The sequence below is a fragment of the Canis lupus genome, chromosome 8 (genome assembly GCF_048164855.1).
Source record: "Canis lupus baileyi chromosome 8, mCanLup2.hap1, whole genome shotgun sequence".
Lineage (NCBI taxonomy): Eukaryota > Metazoa > Chordata > Mammalia > Carnivora > Canidae > Canis > Canis lupus.
This window is the reverse complement of record NC_132845.1, coordinates 16,651,762-16,672,255: the sequence shown is the minus strand read 5'-3', so window position 1 is coordinate 16,672,255 and position 20,494 is coordinate 16,651,762. Positions and strand designations below refer to the sequence as shown.

At 44.9% G+C, this 20,494-nt stretch overlaps 1 long non-coding RNA gene across 1 annotated transcript in view; it reads right to left on the bottom strand.

Annotated features, from left to right (window-relative positions):
• Positions 1-236: 236 nt before the first annotated feature.
• The window catches only part of LOC140637892 (uncharacterized), an 85,232-nt gene continuing 64,974 nt past the window's right edge, over positions 237-20,494 (bottom strand). Inside the window, exon 4 of the long non-coding RNA XR_012034969.1 lies at positions 237-322. This is a non-coding gene — a long non-coding RNA (uncharacterized lncRNA). The remainder of the gene's footprint in view (positions 323-20,494) is intronic.

Here is a 20,494-nt window from a genome sequence, read left to right as displayed (position 1 = left end):
GCATGGCTTTGCAAGGAAGGAAAGAATGAGGCAAGAAAGGGAGGGAAGGAGGAAGGAAGAAAGAAAAGAACTTGGCGTGGTTTTGTTTAACCTCCAGAAGGAAGAAAGGAAGGGAGGCGGGGCAAGAAGGGAGAGGGGAAGAGAGAGAGGAGAAAAACAGAGAAGGGAGAGAACAGAAAGGCAGGGAAGGTTGTTCCGAATATCGAATATCCGGGAAGGTGACTTACCCATGCTGCCAAAATACTTCAGATGCGCGGTGCCCTCTGGTAGCAACTTGCATTTTGCTTTGTTTTGTTTTCAAAAACTTCAAAGTTTCTCCAGGCTTCATCCTCAATTAGAACAAATGTCAGTAACATGCTTGAAGAAAATTTGTTTAGAGATGTGTGTATGCTTGAAAATTGCACATTACACATGCCCCATGCATGATTTTCCACTAAATTTTTAACGATGAGCGGAGGTACATGGTTCCAGATAGATGAGTGAATCTGAATGTATATATCTGGTGCTTTGCACGTTGACATAAACACAGCTGCTTTTATACATTTGAGAACATTTGTGTTTATTTGAATGTGTGATGGGGAGGTCATCAAAATGAACGCACTCGTTGTGTTTATTTGAATCTCACATTGCTCATAAGAATACATGCCGTGTTTGAACATGCAGTCAAACACCAGCTTCTCTAAAAGGCAAATCAAACCCCAAAAGGCAATTCAGTGCAAAACCCCATTAATGCTGCATTAGAGTTGAAATTCCATTCCCATGAAAGCCAGAGAATGTGGAGTTAAAGGTTTTCAACAGCAATCTTATTTCTACTAGCTCGAGAGAACTACAGTTTCTTTCCACTACTTTATCAGAGTATATAAAATATATATTTAGTAATACACAAAAGGAAGGAAGGAAGAAAGGAAGGAAGAGAGAGAAAGGAAGAGAGGGAGGGAGGGAGGGAGGGAAGGAGGGAAAAGCAGATGGATGGGCGAATCCCAACCATGGCACTAAAGTATCAAAAATACTAGCAAAGAACTAACTATATGCAATATCCTATTAGAACATCAATAACATACATATATAGCACCTCAGCCTTGTTGCTTCCTGTTTGGGGGATGCTGCTGAGGTGTGGATGAAGTTAGGATCCACCGTCAGCAGGACTTGGGTTTGAGTCAAATAGTTAATTTGGGCAATAGTTAATGGTGATGGTGACGATTCGAATGCACAGTTTTGTCTCGCTTTCAGTAGCACAAGGACATTCTGATCTCAATGAAAAGAAAAAAAGCAGGTAAGTAAAGTTGTGGTCCGTGAATAGAGGCTCTTACATTACGTGTGCTTGCTTTAGTCCTTAAACAGAGGTGACTACAAAACACAGCAGTCCACAACACACAATCTTTGGCGCACTTCAATAGGAAGAACTGCATTAAAGTTTCAACCTTGACACTTTGAAGCAATGCAACCTGCCGCATTTGCCCCATTTTCAACCCTTGCCCTAGTTAAAGGTGAAGCCCCCCCCTCTGTGATGCCAGGGTAGCTTTTTGAATTCTTCATCCCCCATATGCCGCAATTTGGAAAGAGTATTTGGATTGTCGTGAACCGAGGCATCTACCATTAGAATCTTCAATATTAGATTTGCATAGCTCATTACCTATGGTTTTCTTTGGAAAAAAAATATGAAAAACAAATAAAGGGGCACACAGAGCAAGATGAGATTGTTCTGGAAATTAAATAGCAGATGCAGGTGACTGAACAACAAGAAAAAGTATGTGTTTCTGTTAGGCTTACGAGAGCAGACAAGATTACAGCCAATGGTGGTTTGGCTAGAGAGTAGGAATTTTACTGTATGGTATTAATTAAAGTTGGAGGGAGTGGGGTACCAGGAGGAGGTAAGCCCATGTTTCCACAGAGCCCCAGAACACTGGGGCTTGGCCACCAGGCAAGACCTGAAACCTGTGAAAAACGTCCAAAATAAAAGACATGAAACAAATCCTTAAAGTTGTCATTACAGAACATGCTACACTAACATAATGTCTCCACTGGTTCCCCATTAGAAACAACTACACAATTCAAAACTGCTTACCTTTTTAAATTAGGTAAGACCAGATTGATTGAGGCTGGAAGCAGCATTTATTTTTCCCTTCCACTGTCATTGACTGTAACTATGTCTTTATTTTTCTACCAGGATGCATTTTTGTCTACCTACAATATTATTACTACATTGCAGTCTGTTACTCCATTGGTTTTAACACTTTTTAAAAAATGCTTCAGAAATGACAAATGGAAAAGAGGAGAGGAGTTGCATTTTAAATCAAGCGATTTTCTGAGTTTTATGTGGAAAATAAGTAAGACTCTCTCCAACCTTCCCTTTGATGAGGCCCCAAATATACAAAGGGATCAAACTCCATATAGACAAAAGGATTTTTCCCTGACTTTGGAGGGATATCTTGTTACACTAATGGCTCTTGACAGGTATCATAGACCCTTCGTTTGCAATCTTCAGAACTAGGGAACGCTAGACTCTGCCATTTTAAACCTCAGTGTCTCCCTATCAGAAACATGCAAAGCTTGCCTCTCCGAAGGAGACATGGACCACAGTAAGAGAAGATAGCACCCTTTAGTCAAAGGATAGTCAAAAAACAGTATATTTGATATGATCTCCTTTTCGTTTTTAAAACATAGTATCTGTGTGTGTGTGTGTGTATGTATCAGAAAGGATAGAGACGGAGGTGTTAATGGGGATCCTTCTTTTCATTAACTATATTTAGCACTTTTCTTTTCTTTATTTATTTATTCATGAGAGACACACAGAGAGAGAGAGAGAGAGGCAGAGACACAGGCAGAGGGAGAAGCGGGCTCCATGCAGGGCCTGGATCCCAGGACCCCAGGATCACAACCTGAGCCAAAAGCAGAGGCTCAACCACTGAGCCCCCCAGGTGCCCCATTTAGTGCTCTTCTATACAAAAACACAAATTATGTTTAAAATATGAAAAATATTTTTAAATGTTTTTCAAATGTAGAGATTTTTCAAAGTTAGTGCCATGACACCATTAAGTTTCACTGAAAAAAAAAAATCAGTCAAGGATACAGTTCACTGATCCTAAAGGTTCTTGAACAGCATCTAGAATAAAGCTCTTCAAGATCACTACCGTCTCAATTCCTGTTTCACCGACAGGAAGATAGGACAAGTGAGACTCCCAAGGGGGCCCTCCTCAGCGTCTCATCATAGTAAATGAAGGAGGCCATGTGCAAACCAGGTCCTCTGTCTGCAGATATCATGTCCTTTCTTCTATTTAGAGGAAGATCTACATGGATTCTATCACTTGTCAAAGTTGTACTAATCCTTGCAGTAGCCCAGCAAGGTAGATACTACTATTAGATGTAGGAGAAGAAGAAGAGATGTAGAAGAGATCTCCGTAGAAGAGATGTGAAAATAGTAGAAGCTCAGAAGAGAATGATTTGACCATGGCCTTAAGGCTGGAATGTGGCCAACCTGGACTTGACCAGAGTTCTGATTCTGGGCCCGGAGTTCATCCTCCTGCCTGAGATAACACAGGTAACATAATAGGGATTTCACAAGGAGCCACTAATTGGAGGGTCAGGATGGCAAGTGAGTAATACTTACCCTACCACCCACCCTCTTGAGTCAGAATGCCTGAATCGGAATCTTGGCTTCACCACTTACTAACTGGTAAACCGAGGCAAACTATTAATACTTTCTCTGCCTCAGTTTCTGCATCTGTAAAATGGGGGTGATAATAGCTCATCTTAAAGGGTGGTATCAGGAGTAAATGGGTTAAAATACATTAAACACTAAAAACAGTTTCTAGTCCCTGATAAATGATATACTCATTATCATTGAATAATGATAAACTCTTGAATAACTCTTTTATTATTATTATTATTATTATTTATTATTACTAACACAAGAGGATAATCTATATCATTTACCTTAAATAAAAGAAATTTATTGATAAATAAAAATAAAACATGTATTACATTATTGCTATATACTGTTGTCAGTTAAAGGCTCTGACAATGAGACCTACTCTGTTAAAAAAAAGAGACTAACTAAAAACCACAGTGAGACATCACCTCACACCAGTCAGATGACTAGAATAAAAAAGATGAGAAATAACAAGTGTTGGCAAAGATGTGGAGAGACGGGAACCCTCATGCACTGTTGGAGGTGTAAATTGCCGCAGCCACTGTAGGAAACAGTATGGCATTTCCTCTAACAATTAAAATAGAACTACTGTTCCATCCTATAACTCCGTTGCTGGATATCTACGTAAGGCAAAGAAAAGCACTAATTGAAAAGATACACGTACCCTTATGTTTATTGCAGCATTATCTACAATAGGCAAATTATGGAAGCCACCCAAGTGTTCATCGATACATGAATGGACAGAGAAGATGTGGCGCACACACACACACACACACACACACACACACACACAGAGGAATATTACACAGCCATAAAAGGAATGAGAGAATGAGATCTCACCATTTGCAATGACATGGGTGGACTTGGAGAGGGTTTTACGCTAAGTGAAATAAGTCAGACTGAGAAAGACAAATACCATATGACTTCATTTACATGTGGCATCTTAAAACCAAAACAGATGAACAAACAAACAAAAACCAGGCTCATAAATACAGAGAACAAACTGGTGGTTGCCCGAGAGGAGGTGGGTGGGGGGAATGGGTAAAATAGGTAACACGGATTAAGAGGTACAAACTTCCAGTTATAAAATAAGTAAGTGAGGGCGGTGAAAAGTACAACATAGGAAATATGGTCAATAATATTCTAACTTTGTATAGTGACAGATGGTGACTACACTTACCGCGGTGAGCGCTGAGTAATGTATAGAACTGTTGAATCACCAAGTTGTACACTGGCAACTAATATAACATTGCATGTCAACAATACTTCAATAATATATATTTTTTAAAAAGACTCGGTTATTAAAAAGATGTTAAAAACACACAGTATCAACTGAGACAGGCTGCTGAATTAATCGGAATGATTGAAAGAGAATTTTAAATGGAACAATTTTCTCACTGAAGGAAGCAATATGCCTTGGTACCTGTGTTCACGAACCACCTCAAGTCACCTCAGCTACACTACCGCTCCCTTAGGACACACAGATAAGCCGCCCCGGCTAATATGGGAACTGAGCCAACCAATGCGTGGGTTGTCTCAAGGACAAGAACAGTAAGTTGACTAAGTCAGATATAGGAAATTGGGTCTCACCCTCCTGGCTTCAAGGGGTTAAAAAATGCGGGCGTTTGGGTGAGCTCGTATGCTCTGCAGCAGTGTGGCAAGGTGTGGTGCTCAGGTGTGCCAGGCCCCTCCCTCTTCCTTCTCCCTCTCCTCTTAGGCTTTCTCTGCTTCCAGGCACAGGGCTAATGCCCAGGACGAGGTGAGCTGCCTCCCTGCTCTGGATTGAGAACAAACTCACTTTGTCTCTCCAGCCTCCTCGTTATCGCCCACTGTGCACTGGGTCAACCTTTGTAGCAATGTGGCAATAAGCCCCCAGCCTGGCTGCTGAGGGATGAAAGAGCAAAGCCCTGAGCCAGCTGCAGTCTGAGGCTCCTTGGACCTGGACAGATTAGAGGGGTCAGCCTTCCGTGTGGTCCAGCCCAGCATTCCAGATTTCTCGGGCTAATAGAAACCACAGTGCTAGCTCATAATAAAACCCATGTTCCCATCCCATTTCCTCTCCTCTCCTCTCCTCTCCTCTCCTCTCCTCTCCTCTCCTCTCCTCTCCTCTCCTCTCTCTCTCTCTCTCTCTGTCTCACTGGCTCACTCTCCTCAGAGTGAGGCTGAGCAGTCAACCAGGAAGATGCCCAGCATCCCTAGATACAATATCATACCATACCATCCCATTCTCACCCCAGCTTCAAACAATAACAGCACTTTGGGGGGGGTCTCCAGAGCCGGTGGGTAGCCCCCAGATCTGTCTCTGACAATGCAACACCAGGCTGCCGGCAGGTTGCTGTAGGAAACACTTGGGGCAGACCATGCTACTGTGGGGCGGCATCATTCCAGAGTGTGAGCTTTTTCTATGATGTGGGTGAAAGGCTTCCTGAGGACCCACTGGCAGTGGACTTTTAACTTTTGCTACCCACTCTGTGCCTCATGGGAGGACAATCAAAGCTAGGACAGAGAACAGTCTGGAAGAAGAAGGCTGTCAGCACTAGCGTGGCCTCTTTGAAAGTCTTTGTCAGCAGCAAGAAACCAACTTGGTGTTTTAAAAGAGTTTACAGAACTTTTTCTTCCTTCAAAATGAAACTAGCTTTATTGAGTTCCATGGAAATGATACATGTTTTTACAATCTCGAAAACCTACTAAGAACGTCCATGAAAGTATTGGCACTGCTTTTAGCCCACACATCGAGGCATATGTGAGACTGATGTGTCTCTGTTGGTTTAAAATATGTTCATGCCAGGGCACCTGGGTGGCTCAGTTGGGTAAGCGTCCAACTCTTGGTTTCGGCTCAGGTCATGATCTCATGGATCGTGAGACTGAGCTTCGCACTGGGCTCCGAGCTCAGTGGGCAGTCTGCTTGAAGATTCTCTCTCTCTCTGTCTCTCTCTCAAATAAAGAAATACATCTTTAAAGAAAAACACACAAAAAAACATGTTCATGCCATCCCTTGTCGCCAGCCTGAAGACCCAAGACACTGCCGTGACTTCCCTTCAGCCTTATCTCTGCCCTCCCCGCTGTGCTGCTGCCAGAACCGAGGCCAGAATGAGTTCTTACCCTTCAAAGCAGCATCTGGGGTGGGGGGCGCGTCTCCATTTCCTGGTGCGCTGGGTTGGTTCTTTCTCCTGGGCTTCCTTTCCCAAGGCTGACAATCCCCTCCACTTGCCTGGGTAGGCAAGGGAGTCCTACTACCCAAGGAAACCCATTTTCTGGAAGAATCCACAGCCAGAGGACTCTATATTCGGAGGACTCTTCTACTAGACCTGTCACTAGTGATTCTAGAAAGCTCCCTCTCCGTATTGTCCGTTCAAACAGCTTTGCTCCACCTGAGCTGAAGCTAGGCCCTGTCATTGCTTGAGAGGTAGCTTAGTGGTACTCCAGGGACCTGTACGGCCACTCGCACCCAGTGCTGTCCCTCTGCTTCTCCTTGTTGACTTCCAGGTCAACAGAGACATGAATGCAAGAGCTGCCACCTTACCTATCGTCCACATTTCCACTAGAAACTTCTCTCCAACATGAGCAAAACCTGGCTCTCCCAAATGGAGCCCAATCACTGTCCCCAGTGATTAAAAAAACATGCGTGGGGCTACCTGCCCAGTGTCTATCACCCCTCAACCTTTTATTATCCAACTGGTGGACTCAGGCACCATGAGAAACCACATCTCTGAAGTTAGAAAATGTAATTTGTGCTCCTGTTGTTAAATGGTGGTAACTTATAACCACTGAATTGGAACTCATTAAAAGGGCGGCATTAAGGAGTTGCTGCTGCATTTGAAATCCATTTCTAGGGGGAGTCTGAGGGCCATCAGGGACTTTCTCCTGGGGTCATTGAAGTCACTACCTTTAGAAAACAAAGTCTTCTATACAACACCTCAAGGTCCCTGCCTGCTTTCTTTTAGGTATTTAACAGAGGATTATATAAGCTCCAATAACTCAATTAATTAAGAGTAAAATGAAGACGGTGACTTCATATTTCATTGGTCAGTGAAAATTTTAACATTCTCATAACCCCTTTCACTCTCTCTTCTCGTTGTGAATGCTAATAGAAAAATCCTTTTAAAATGGTATTTTGTTAGCAGAGGATGTGCCGACAACTCTGCAGTATCTTCCCACAGATCACTGCTCACATCATTCAGATGTTGAAAATTTTAAATGAAATCAATACTGGCCTATTCACGTCAACAGCACTATCCCTGGCAATGTAAAAATATATAGAGAAATTGCAACCCCAGCGACTTACCCAGCGCTCTTTTCATTACAGGTCGTCAATTAAATTATTTCTACGATATTGTATCCGTCCACAGAATGTTACGCAATATTCATGCACATTACTTCAGCTACACAGAATTCTTGGGAAATAAATGAGGGCGGGCAGGAGAACTTAAGAGATCTAGTAAAAGAGGAAGGCATGTACAATAAGTCCAGTCACAATTGCCCCCAAGACGACGCTTTTATTATCACTTAGGAAACAGCAATGTCTTCATTCTTGTGGTTCCAAATTATTCCAGACTGCAGCAAGGAGTATTCCCAGAGAGATTTCTTGTAAGAGTTCACGATGGGGGTTTGGGGGAACTTCAGCCTTGGCGCTTGAGAGTTAAGTCGGCCTCTTTTGCAATGGATCAAGCTGCTGGGCCCTGCCTTCGAGAAGCTGGCCGTGTCACTAGTTCCCTGGATTCAGTAGCTGCAGCTGGTTGGAGCACCAGAGTCCATTACTGGCCCAGTCCTTGGTCTTCATTGATGAGTCCCCAGGAATTTCTGCAGCTCCGATTGCCCCTGGCGCCAAGCGGAGGAAACCAGTGGACTGTGCCGGGGCTCGGCCCTAGAATCAGTGATCCAGCCAGGATGCATGGCGGCAGGAGGATACACGGATTGAATCAATAATTTCAATCACTGCCTGTCCCTGATAGGCACCAGGGCGGGCAGAGGAGCAGACGGGGAAAGGGAAAATCCACAAGCCCAGAGCAGGGAGCTAGGCCCAGCCTGAGAAGAAAACAAGGAAAAGTAGCAGAAGATGATGAGGGTCAGAAAGAAGAAACAGGGGCTACATTCACTAAGTGCCTAGGAAATGTTGTCTTCGCTGGGAGAGAGCCAACCTGCGGACAACCCGTGACCTGCAGGCCTTCTCCTCCTCCTATGGAGCACGGAACTGTCAGCCTTCCGGTCTGAGGATGGCAATTGCTATGGGCTGGGATGTGGCCCAAGCCTACCTCTCAAAGCCTTATGCTGGCTGTGCTTCTGGCTTACAGGGCACCATCAGGAGCCCTGAGGCACCAGGTGGAAGCCCAACTCTGGTACCTTCTCAGCTATGTGGCCATAGCCATATGGCCACGTGTTTAGGCCTAATCAGTTAATGCTTGGGATCAGACCCTCCCAGGACTAACACCGGGGAGTTCTGCAGACCAGGGTCACGACCTGCCGGCTCCTGAGTGCTGCCCCTCGGACTGGTCTGGCGCTTTCCTCAGCAGATCCCAGGCCCAGAGGTTGAAAACACCCAGGCTACCTCTTTTAACAAGACTGGCTGTCTTTCGCCATCCAGGATCTCCTCTCATGCTCCTAAGAACTTCATGGGGCACCATTACTTACGTCTCCCATTTTAGAGACAAGGCAAGTGAAGTGCAGAGGGGTCAACTAGCTGTGCAGGGTCACTGAGCTAGTCCCCAGCAGAGCCCACATGGAAATCTGGTCCTGTGTGGCCGCAGAGTCCGATCTCTCAGTGGCCAGAGCACACTGCCTTTCCCCTTGCCCTTTAACAGAAGCAACACCATGGGGATTAAGTTCCTTCTTTTGCAGGGTGGCCTTCAACTACTAGCCAGAAATCCAATAGGTGACTTCTCTGAGTTTAGTGAAGGCACAGCCAGGAAGCAGAGGGCCCTCAGGGACCTGGCTCTTCTCTACCCACCTTCTCCATCTCCCATTCTCTTCTGCTTAAAGACCCAGCTTCATTCCAGGCATCCGTGTCTCGGTCCTCTTTGCTGACATGGTCCCTCCCGGCACACCACCCTGCCCCATCCACCTCCAGTCAAAAGCTGTTTCTTCCAGGTCCCAAACCTCTAGGTGTAGCTCATGCCACGAGGAACTGGGTGAATGTGCAGCGCCTTTGGCAGTGTACCCCACGCTTCCATCAGTTTAGAACTTTGGAAGAGGACGCCTTTAATCTCAAATTGTGGGTCAGAATTTCCAGACTCCAGGGAAGGTCATTGGAAGAGGTCCTGGGTGAAGAGCAAGTCCGGTACCATCCAAGTCAATGACGGAAGACTTAACTCCAATCACCCGCAGTACTCCAGCCACCCAACCCCAGCTCGCTGCAGCAAGGGCAACACACAGAGGCAGGAAGGCCTCGTTCAGGAAAGTTGGTGGTGATTTGAGCAGCAGAGAGTAGAGCGTGGGGACAGATGAAGCGAGAGGTGGCCTGGCTCCATCTCTAAGGTGCCGTGATGGGAGCGACCCCCAGCCATCCTGAAAGCCCCCCCACCCCCCAGGGGTGCAGCACATAGTTAACAGAGCCCACTGTTCTATCACATTGTTTTGGAATTCAATCCACCACAAAATTTTTAAGAATTCATATGCATGAGGTCTGGTCTTGCATCTGGAGACATAAAGATGAATAACACAGAGTCTCTGACCCTAAGAACCTCAAAGTCTAGGGGGAGAGTCAGACACACACAGAAGTCAAATGATGCAAAACCAGCAGTGAGTAGTGCTAAGTAGAGAGAGATTCACAGAGGACCGGGGAGGCTCAGGGCCAGCTGCTTATCCCATCCACGGAAGGCACTTGCAGACGAAGGGACCTGAAGTGGGCTTTGAGTATAATAGGCACAAAGCCTTGTCACTCTTTGAGCACTGACCATGTACCTGAATTTTGACATGCCTCACCCCGGAAAGTCATCATAGCAGTAGGAAGAGAGTGGGACCCCCCCACCTTTACTAAAGCCAACGATGGTGAGCCTCGGCGTATGAGCAGCTGAGCTACGGAACAGCCCAGGCAGGAACCGAACCCAAGCCTGTCTGCCTCCCAAGACCAAGAGACCGTCGCGGGCCAGGCCAACAGCTGGAGAAAAGGCCCCACAGCTGGAAAGTGCAGGATGGATTTGGAGAGGGGACTGGAAGTGAGTTTGCTGAAGTTCCCTGGGTGGGTGGGGAGGTGGGAGTGTGGAGGAGGTGAGACAGTGTCACCTGGGGGAAGAGCTCTGCTACTTGGTGGCCCTGTGACCTTGGTCGAGTCATACCACATTTCTGTACCTCGGTTTGCTCATCTATAAAATAGGGACAACGGTGCCCATCTCACACGGTTATTATAAGGCCTCAAGGAGACGCCGTGTGCAAAAACAGGAAGTCTGGTTCGCATGTAAGAAGTTATTTCCTAAATCATATTCCTACTCCTGCACCACTGGCTTGCTGGTCAGAGACTGCAAAGTTTCTGCGCAGGAGTTGTGCAAGTGTCCTCATGGGAAAGTCAATAAAAAGTTCAGCAAAAGAACTGTAAATTCTTAATTGTGGGGGATTAATAAGGCTTTATTATGGTAAATTTACCTCACACATGATTTAATAGGTCAAAACTACATTTTGTAATTAAAAACCTAAGAAATCAGGCACGCTGAGGCTTATAACACACAAATTTTAGTCTGAAACAACTCACTCAGGAAACCATAAAAGACAAAGCAGTGTATATAAATCATGGCTTGGGAAGAGGCAAGGTTTTAGGGGGCAGGCAGGTCTATTTGGGGACTCCTAGCAGGCCCCTCAATAGAGGCTCTCAACCCTCTGACATTTAGACGGTTTGGCCAGCCCCATTTTACAGATGATGGATCCAAGGCAAAAGGAAAACAAACATAAAACAGTGGCCCCACCAATGTTGACACCCAGGTTCAGTCTCCAATTTGGTGCCCAGCCTCCTGCTTTCCTATCCGCCGTCACTTGAGCAAAGCCTTCAAAACGGATGCTAACCCCACAGGACTGCATCTGGGCCTGTGGAGCTGGCATTAATTTGTATTAGAGCTATGGGTTCTTTTTGCTGATGGGGTAAGAAAGGCAAAACCATGGTGAAGTTCTAGAAGATTCTCCAGGTGACACAGAGCAGATTTCAATCAGAAGACAATGTTGTGCAGTAGTTAGACATACAGACCTGGGATGGAGGCTAATCCACTGCTGGGTGGGACCTGGAGCAAATCCCTCAGCAATCTGAGGTAGTGTGCAGAAGTTCCTTCTTTTGTAAAATGAAAGTAATAATAGTTCCCATCTCTCAGGATTGTTTTGAGGATACTGTAAAGCACCATGCCCGGCACACAGTAAGCACTGAATTTTTTTTTTTTTTAAGATTTATTTATTTTAGATACAGCATGGGCACATGTAGGGAGAGGGGCAGAGGGAGACAATCTCAAGCAGACTCCCCGCTGAGTGTGGAGTCCGACGTGGGGCTCTATCTCACGACCCTGAAATCATGACCTGAGCTGAAATCAAGAGTCGAGCACTTAACAGAATGAGCTACCCAGGCACCCCAGTAAGCACTAAATATTCATCATCATCATCATCATCATCATCATCATCATCACTTTATTTAGGCAAAAGGGTCAGGAGAAAGGGGGGGAGGAAGAAGGGGAAATCCTAAACCCTACATCACGCTTGTCCTAAATCACAGCGATGTTTCCTTTCCTGAAAAAGAGATGCCTTCCTGAGTTAGAAAACAATAACTTAAAAATTTCAGTGAATTATCTAATAAGCTTTGCTCTTTGGCACGAAGGTTGAAATCTCGCTTAATGTTGTGCCTGGCATTTCTCTTCAAAGTTAAGTAAATTGGGATAGTTTGCGTCAAAACTGTTTTGAAAAGAAAAACAAAGCAAGGGGTTAATTGATTGAAAAGCTTTGGTAGGAAAACACCTACTAGTTGAATTTCTAGTTGTTTCCGTCTTAAATCACATTTAGAAGCAAATATTGATGTACGTGTATATACATTTTAGGTATAGTTATAGATCTGGTCTGATGTCATAGAGCTTAAAGTCCTTTGTTCGTATGTGAACAAGAAGAGAAACCCTCTCACACTGTGACGGCCCTGGCGGCAGGGGCATGAGGCCCCCGTGAGACTTTGTGTTGTTCCCCTTGATTCCAGCCCTGGGAACAGCCATCTCTAGTGGTAGGGGGATAAATAGGCCTCCATTTGTTTGACAAGGCTTCTGGCTGGGGTGTCATCACCTGTCACTCACTTGAACGCTGCTGTCTCTCCTCCCCCGCCTCTCCCACCCCTCCTCCTGGTCCCCAGAAGAAGAGGTGGAAACCAGCCCCAGTGGCCTTTCGGTCCCGCTCCCATGCTCTGATCCTCCATCCTGCCTGCCTGCAGGAGGGTAATCGAGTCACTGCCTCTGCTTCTTGTTTTCCTCGGGATGGTGTCCCGCCCTCACCTTCTGCCCCGGTTCCTGGGTGGTGGAGGTTAGACTATCTCATTCGTCGCTGGGGGAAGACAGCCCTTCTCTGCATTGCCGGTAGCACACATTGTAATAGTGGGAACTTCCATTCCAAGATAAACAGATATATATATTTTTTTTACCTCTTGGGTGTTCTGCGAGTGGTTACGTGAGACTGGCCCAAATGGGCTCCGGTCATGGCCTCAGTTTGGGGGTCTACCACCCAGGAGTTAATGAAATCAGATTAATTAATCAGCTGGGAGACTCAGAAAGCTAAGACTTATAAATAGAGGGGAAAAAAAAAAGAATTTGGGGCTGACTGGGCTTCCTGCAGCGGTGTCCTTGCTAAATAAATGCTAGCCTCATCTATTTTAATTCATGAAGAGTGGGAAAGTGTTTTCAGTAAGAGAGCGAGAAGGGAGTCCTTGTCATTAGAACTATCCATGAGCTCTGTGTGCGCTGAATGCCCGATTACAGTTCAGGGCTGAGGACCGCACAGGTGTTTCTTCCAGAGTTGACAGTCCCCTGTGCACCCCCACCTCGCTCTACCCCCCCCCCCATGACATGCGCTCCTCCTGGCCCGCGACATTCCTTTGGGTTTGGATCGGAATCTGGCTACTTTTTGGCATTGCCGTAATTATGTTGGTCAAGGCCTGTGTTCTTGACAAAGAAAACATTCCTCTAACTCAACCTGAGTAATCCTTAATGAGTCCTTGTATCTTGTGATAAATTTCATAATTATTCAGCCCCTACCACTAACACCGAAATTCATCAGTCAAAGCAAATTAGCCGAGATTCATTAGAATAAGACATCTAGTAGGCACATGTACTTTATTAGCCTCTTACACCAATAGTTTTAATTAGGTACATATTTCACAGCTCTCGAGCTACTCCAGTGAAGGGCTGCCTTTATCTCTTTTATTTACAGTAACAAGCTATCAAACAAACACCACCATAATTAAACTTGGATATAAAAAAAAAAAACTTGTTTTATTAATGGCAGCCTATTCGAGCCCTGGATTTCTGAAACCTGCACTAGACAGATATTTTTATTAATTAAATAAATACTATTCAATTAAACCAAAAAGATGAGATGATGCGCGAGGGGGGCCACGGGCTTGAGTTAGGAGTGAGATTTTCATCTCGCTTCCTTGCTCATGGTTTCCTCTATCTCACCTTCAGCCGGGGGAGGGGGTTGGGGGGGGGAGTGGAGCATCCCTTCATCAGATATTTTAGTGATGAGAAAAGTGATTAAAATCCAGAACATTTTTAAATTATTAATAAGGAATTTAAATGATGTTATAAAAAAGGGAAATACAGGAGAAAATGTTACACATTCATGGAATTTTGGCTCATGCATAATAAACAGTCGAAAACACTGCGCTTCTAATACTACCCAAATTAAAGAGGCAAGAGGCCGCACGCGTGTGTGTGCGGGTGTCAATGGGTGACAAATGGCGCCATCTGCTGGTCCACAAGTTAAACACTTAATGCAGAGCCCAGCTGTCAGAGCTATCAGCTTTTAGGTTGTCAAAAAACCCAGGTATGAAAAAAAAAAAAACCCAGGGATGATAAAACGCTGCGAAAAAGGACACTTTTCTATGGTCAGACAAGGTATAACCCAATCAGAAAGACAAAGTTTGAACCTGACTCCAAAAGTCTCCTCCAGAGGTTTCAGAGCAAGATGAGGTTTGCGGAGCGATTGCTATCCTTTCTGGTCTCTTAAGAGTAAAATAGGAGTTGAGGTTCTCTTGGAGGTGTACACAGAAGGGTCACAGCCAGACCCTCAAGAGGCAACAGGGTGTGACAAAAATTGCCAAGTGCCCACTCAGCTGTAGGCTTGATATCACCCAATGCCTTGGAACCCTGGGTTTCTCAATTACCAGACCAGGAGACCCCCAGCCCCCCCAGGATGGTACCACGGGCTCTCTCTTGCACATGCTGTGACACCATCCCCATCATCCTCAAGTCATCCTCTGGAATGGTTGTTCTTTTTGTTTCCATCCCCACCCCTGCTCTTAGCTGTGCATGTCTCCCCGCACGAATCATGAAATTCTTTACTCTTCAGACTTCGCAGGGGGCTGGGCTGAAGCCAGTGAAATACCATCATTGTAATATAAATGAGCTATATTGATTAACCAAGCCAGTTTCTATAAATAGGTGAGCAAAAAATATATGTGCAAAACCTTTGAGTGTATCTTTTAAAATTCAAACCCTCAAAAGGAGAGAAACTATCCACGATGCCCAGCATTTACAAAGAGACTCCCTCTTTTTAAGCCTGACCGACTAAATCGGTCCTCCAGAGACCATCAAGGCTTGCAAATTGAAAATCTACATTTCCGGACACCACTGTTGCTGGGACCTTTATCCCTGGCCACATTTTGGAGTAAAATGTGAAATTAGATCATGTTTAGATTCCTTTACTGTTGTTGTAATATTGCTCCTAAGTAACAGATAGCAGAGAAAATAATTTACATTTTTATAGGCTATCATTTAGAGGTTATTGCAAACAAAAATGTTATTAACAAAATTTGAGTAAATTTGTATTGCTTCTGCCCTTTCTGTGAGGTAGGACTCAGAAAGGCTCTTCCTGGGGGACTGCTGTGAGTAAGAAGAGCCTGGCTCTGGGTTGCCAGATTAGAGTGTGGGGCACTCACATAGTGTGGGATGAGGGAGGGCATGTGGATTGCCCCACATACATCTTCTTTGGGGCTTAAATCTCCTGTGAAAATAGAAAACAGTCTAGGAAAGCATCCTGCCAGGGAGAACCACCTACCCTTGAAGTATTCCTTATTACAGGCAAATAGCCCAATATATTTTATTTTTATTTTTTTACTGAGGCATAATTGACATACATGATATTAGTTTCAGGTACAAGGTAACGAATCGATATCTGTGTGTATCGTGAAGCGATCACCACACCAAGTCCGGGTAACATCTGTCACCGTACATGCTTACGGAATCTTTTCTCTCATGATGAGGACTTTTAAGCTCTATACTCAGCAATTGTCAAATATGCACCACAGTGCTATTAACTGTCTTTGCCATGCTGTACATTCAGTCCCAGGACTTATTTATTTTATAATTGGAATTTTGTAACTTTTGACTCCCTCAGCCCATTCCACTCACCCTCTCCTCACTCTGCTAAATAGTTCATTTTAATTCCACAATTTCCTCACCAGAATCCTGCCTTCCTGAATGGCCTTCTGCGCTAGATAAGGATCCGGATCGATGGATGGTCTGTGGCCCACTGTTTGGCTCTGGCCCTCGTAGCTCTTTGTTTTACTTAGTTCACCCTTTGGACTTGCATATGGTTCGCAGCCCTGGGAGCTCTGAAGAGCCAGCACCTCCCGTTCTCAAGCAACAAGATCCCTATACCCTTGGTCTCTTTTTCTTAGGTCCCTTACTGGTTAATGACCCCTCACGCCTCATCCCACCCTCGATCTGCTCACGCGCTTCAACTAGCCTTGCCTAGTGTCAGACTGGAATGAGTAGACTAGTGTGGGGTCGGTGGATGGCACCGCGACGGCAGAAACGAGGAAGAAGGTGAGAGGCTGACATGCACTGAATACCTGGGATGTGCTAGGCTCTGCACTTAGTGCTTTCTCAGTACCAGTTATTCAGTATTTCACTGACTCCTAGGCATGGGATATTATCTCTGTTTTATAGGTTTGAGGACTGAGGCTCTGAGAGGCTGAGACACTTGCCCAACATCACACCAGCCTGTGGGGCAGGGGTAGGATCCGATTTCAAAGCCCCCACTGTTTTCCTGGCACCACATTGCCTCCTCAAAGCAGGGCTCAGCAGCCAGAGCTGCTTGCGACACAGAACCTGCTCAGTGGCCCAGGAGACCCCTTTGGCATGGTCAGGCTCTTCCTCTTAATGATGCTCTCTTGCCTCCTCCTCTCTCTCTTCTGGCTCCAGCTCTACCTCTTCTCTCAAATGGTGCTGGAACACAACTGTCCCCGAGTTCCAGCCTCAGCCCCTCTACTCTCCACATCCCACTTGAGTCACCTCAACCACCCCCTTGGCTCTGGAAGCCAGGCAGCACCTCCCAGACCTGCAGCTCTGGCATGGACCTTTCACCTGATCTAATTCATTCACCCAAAGTCCTGCTAATCCCCTCTACTTGGCCACTCCACAGGCACATCTGACTCAACATGTTCAGAAGAGTCTTTCCACAAAATTACACATCACTACATGCTGCTGCTCATCCCAGCCAATGGCACACCCATCTCCAGTCCCCTGGGCCAGAATGTTGACATCCTCCTCCTGCTTCCAGATCCCAGCCCAGTCAGTAACACACTTCTGATCATCCCACCACCTTCATATATCTTAGATCCCTTCTGCTACCCCTGTGGCCCCTGTCCCACTTTATACCAGAGCCTTCTCTTTGTCTATCACAATAGTTTCCTGACTAGACCTCTGCCTTCAGATTTGCCCTCTTAGGTCTTCCCTTCACAGAATCATCAAAGATATCCTTCTCCAACGCCAACTTGCCATATTGGTATGAATTTTTCAAGACTCTCTGGATCACCAGTGTCAGAAACCTATTCTGAACTGACTTATGCAAAAGAAAGAATTTATTGATTCCTTATAACTTGGAAAGTGACCCAGGTGGTCAGATGATGAAGACAGAGGCCCATCTGTCTTTACCTCTCAGTTCTACTACCTCTGGGTGACTGTTGGGTCATTCTTAGGAGGGCTCTTTTTGTGGCGACAAGTGGGTCATGCAAATCCCCAAAAGTCTAAAAGCCCTAAAAGAGGGGAAGCAGTCTCTGAGGATCAACTGCAGAAGAATGTTGACTATCCATCTTAAAGCACAGTCAGTTGTGGTGGAGGGTATCTGACCATTTAGGACAGAAGATAAGAGCAGTGGCTTTCAACTCTAGGGGCATCAGAATCATGGGGGGTACTTTTTGAAAAATAAAGATTCCTGGGCTCCACCAGGCCTATTGAACCAGCATCTTTGGGGGATGGGGCCTGGGCATTTGTATTTGAGAAAGCTCCACAGGTGGTGTGTTATGCCCAAAGCCTGAGAACCTTCAGCCTATAGGATGAGGAAATAGAAACCTGAGCCAGAGAACAAAGGATGAAGGTGCTGAGTTCCTGGCTATAGCATCGCATGCAGAGAACTCTGGAACCAATAGCTTATCAGTGGGTTAAGTCTGATGCCCAACTGTATTAGTCTGCTAGGGCTGCCATAGCAAAGTTCTATAGACTGAGTGACTTAAATGACTGGCATTTACTTATTTTCTGGCAGTTCTGGAGGCTAGAAATCAATATGTTGACAGGGTTGGTTTCTTCTGGTGCCTCCCTCCTTGGATTGTAGATGGTGGTCTTCCCTCTGTACCTGTGTCCTCATTTCCTCTTCTTATAAGGATACCACTGATATTGGGTTAGGACTCACTCTAATGACCACATTTTAACTTAATTCCCTCTTTAAAGATCCTATCTACTAATACAGTTTCTGAAGTAGTGGGGGTTCAACATATAAGTTTTGGGGAAGGGGCTGGGGAGACACGATCCAGCCCATAACACCTACCTTAAGAACAAATTCAAGTCTTCCTTGCCTAAAGTCAATAGAAATCCTATGTGCATAACTTGTCCTGAGTTGGAAAAAATAAGACCCCTATCTTGTCAACCTCTACTGTGAGAGTTCCACATTAGGCAGAAGAAAATGGCCCATGAATAACATACATATAAATTGAAATAGAAATTATTGTCATGAGAATATTTGTATTCTTTCCCCCTCGTGCATTGGTTATGACCGTGTTAGATCACAAGTTACAGAAAACCTGACTAACAGTTATCTTATATAAAAAGGCTCGTTTTCTCATGTAACAAGAAGTCTGGAGACAAGCTGCTTCTGTGTTAGCTCCGCACCTTGTACATGTTGACATCAATGCCTTTGTGCTTTTCATGGACTTTCTCTCGTGCTTGTGACTTCATGGCCACAGATGGCTGCTGTGGATCCAAACACCATGCTCTCATTCAAGGTAAGAAGAAAGATGGAAGGGTCATGCTATATACGAGAACCTTGACCAGGGAAATAAAAATATCCTTAGAAACTCTCAGAAGGTTTTTATTTATGTCATTGGCCAGAATTCTTATTTGGCCACTCCTAAGGAATCTGGGAAGGCATATATTTGACTGGATGCATTTATTCATTAATTCAACAAATAATTATCGTGTGCTTAATGTATATCAGTACTGTTTTAAGTACCTGGGATACAGCAGTGAATAGAAAAAAAATCCCTGCCTCATGGGGCTTATATTTTAGAGGAAGCTTACATCCTGGTATTCACATGGTCACTTTCATAATAAAATTGGGTGGAGAGATACCTGTCACATCCTCCAGCCTGCAGAAACAGAACCCTATAACTTCCATCCTAATTTCCCACCAGTGTCCTTCTCAAAATCTTGCTCCACATGGGCTAGGTCAACTTAACAGAAGGAAGTACAGATGAGGGGAGGGAGAAGAGGAAGAGAAAAATCAGTGAAGGTCTGAGAAGAGACTTTTCCAAAAACTGTGGAGAGCAGCTGCTGGAATAGCCATAGGAATGGAAAAGAACAAGAAAGGAAAAGGAATTGTGTTCTTCTTTGAGTCATAGTCATGATTTTTGAGAAATCCGAGTGAAGAAATTGGGCTATTCAGAAAATTCCTTTGATCACATGGTTGTGACACTCTTGTGATACTGAATCACATGGCCTTCAACTTCCTAAGGGTAATATCTTATTTGTAGCTGAGATGTACAGTCGTCATTTCTTGGCTTTGTGTTATGCAACCTCATAATCACCTTCCAAACTTCATGTTAATTCATGACTGTGTCACTCTCCCCTCACTAAAATCCTTGGTCCTCATTCTCAAAGTCAGTCCTACATCCCTTCTTCCCCACGTCCCAAGTTGTGTATTCCATTCAGCCCCCTGTAGCCCATCCAACCTTCTCCATTAATTCCACCCAAACTGTCTCACTCTCACTCCCCCAACCTGAAGTTAGGAGAATATTCCATGGCCAAACAAGACAGAAGCAATAATCCACAGTCTATTTCTCAAAGTGTAAGTCTTTCAATCTTAAACACATATCAGGCAACACCAGCACACTTTTCTAACTAAATGTTTTTCAGAAAATCTTCTTTCTTTTTTTTCCCCCCAAAAAACATAGCAGCAAAGACTCACCCAGTTTAAGTTACTAAATAGAACACTCTGCATGATCTGCAGAGAGATTTCAGGTGCCCTCACAGTTTACTCCAAGGATAATAGGTGGAACGTGCCTTATATTTGTGACTCAAGAACCAATCTTAGTGAGTTTCCCAAGACAAAGGAAGTCAGAGAACCAGACGGCAAACAAATAACACCCTACTACTCATAGTTGTATCTTTACTAAAAATGATAAGAATATAA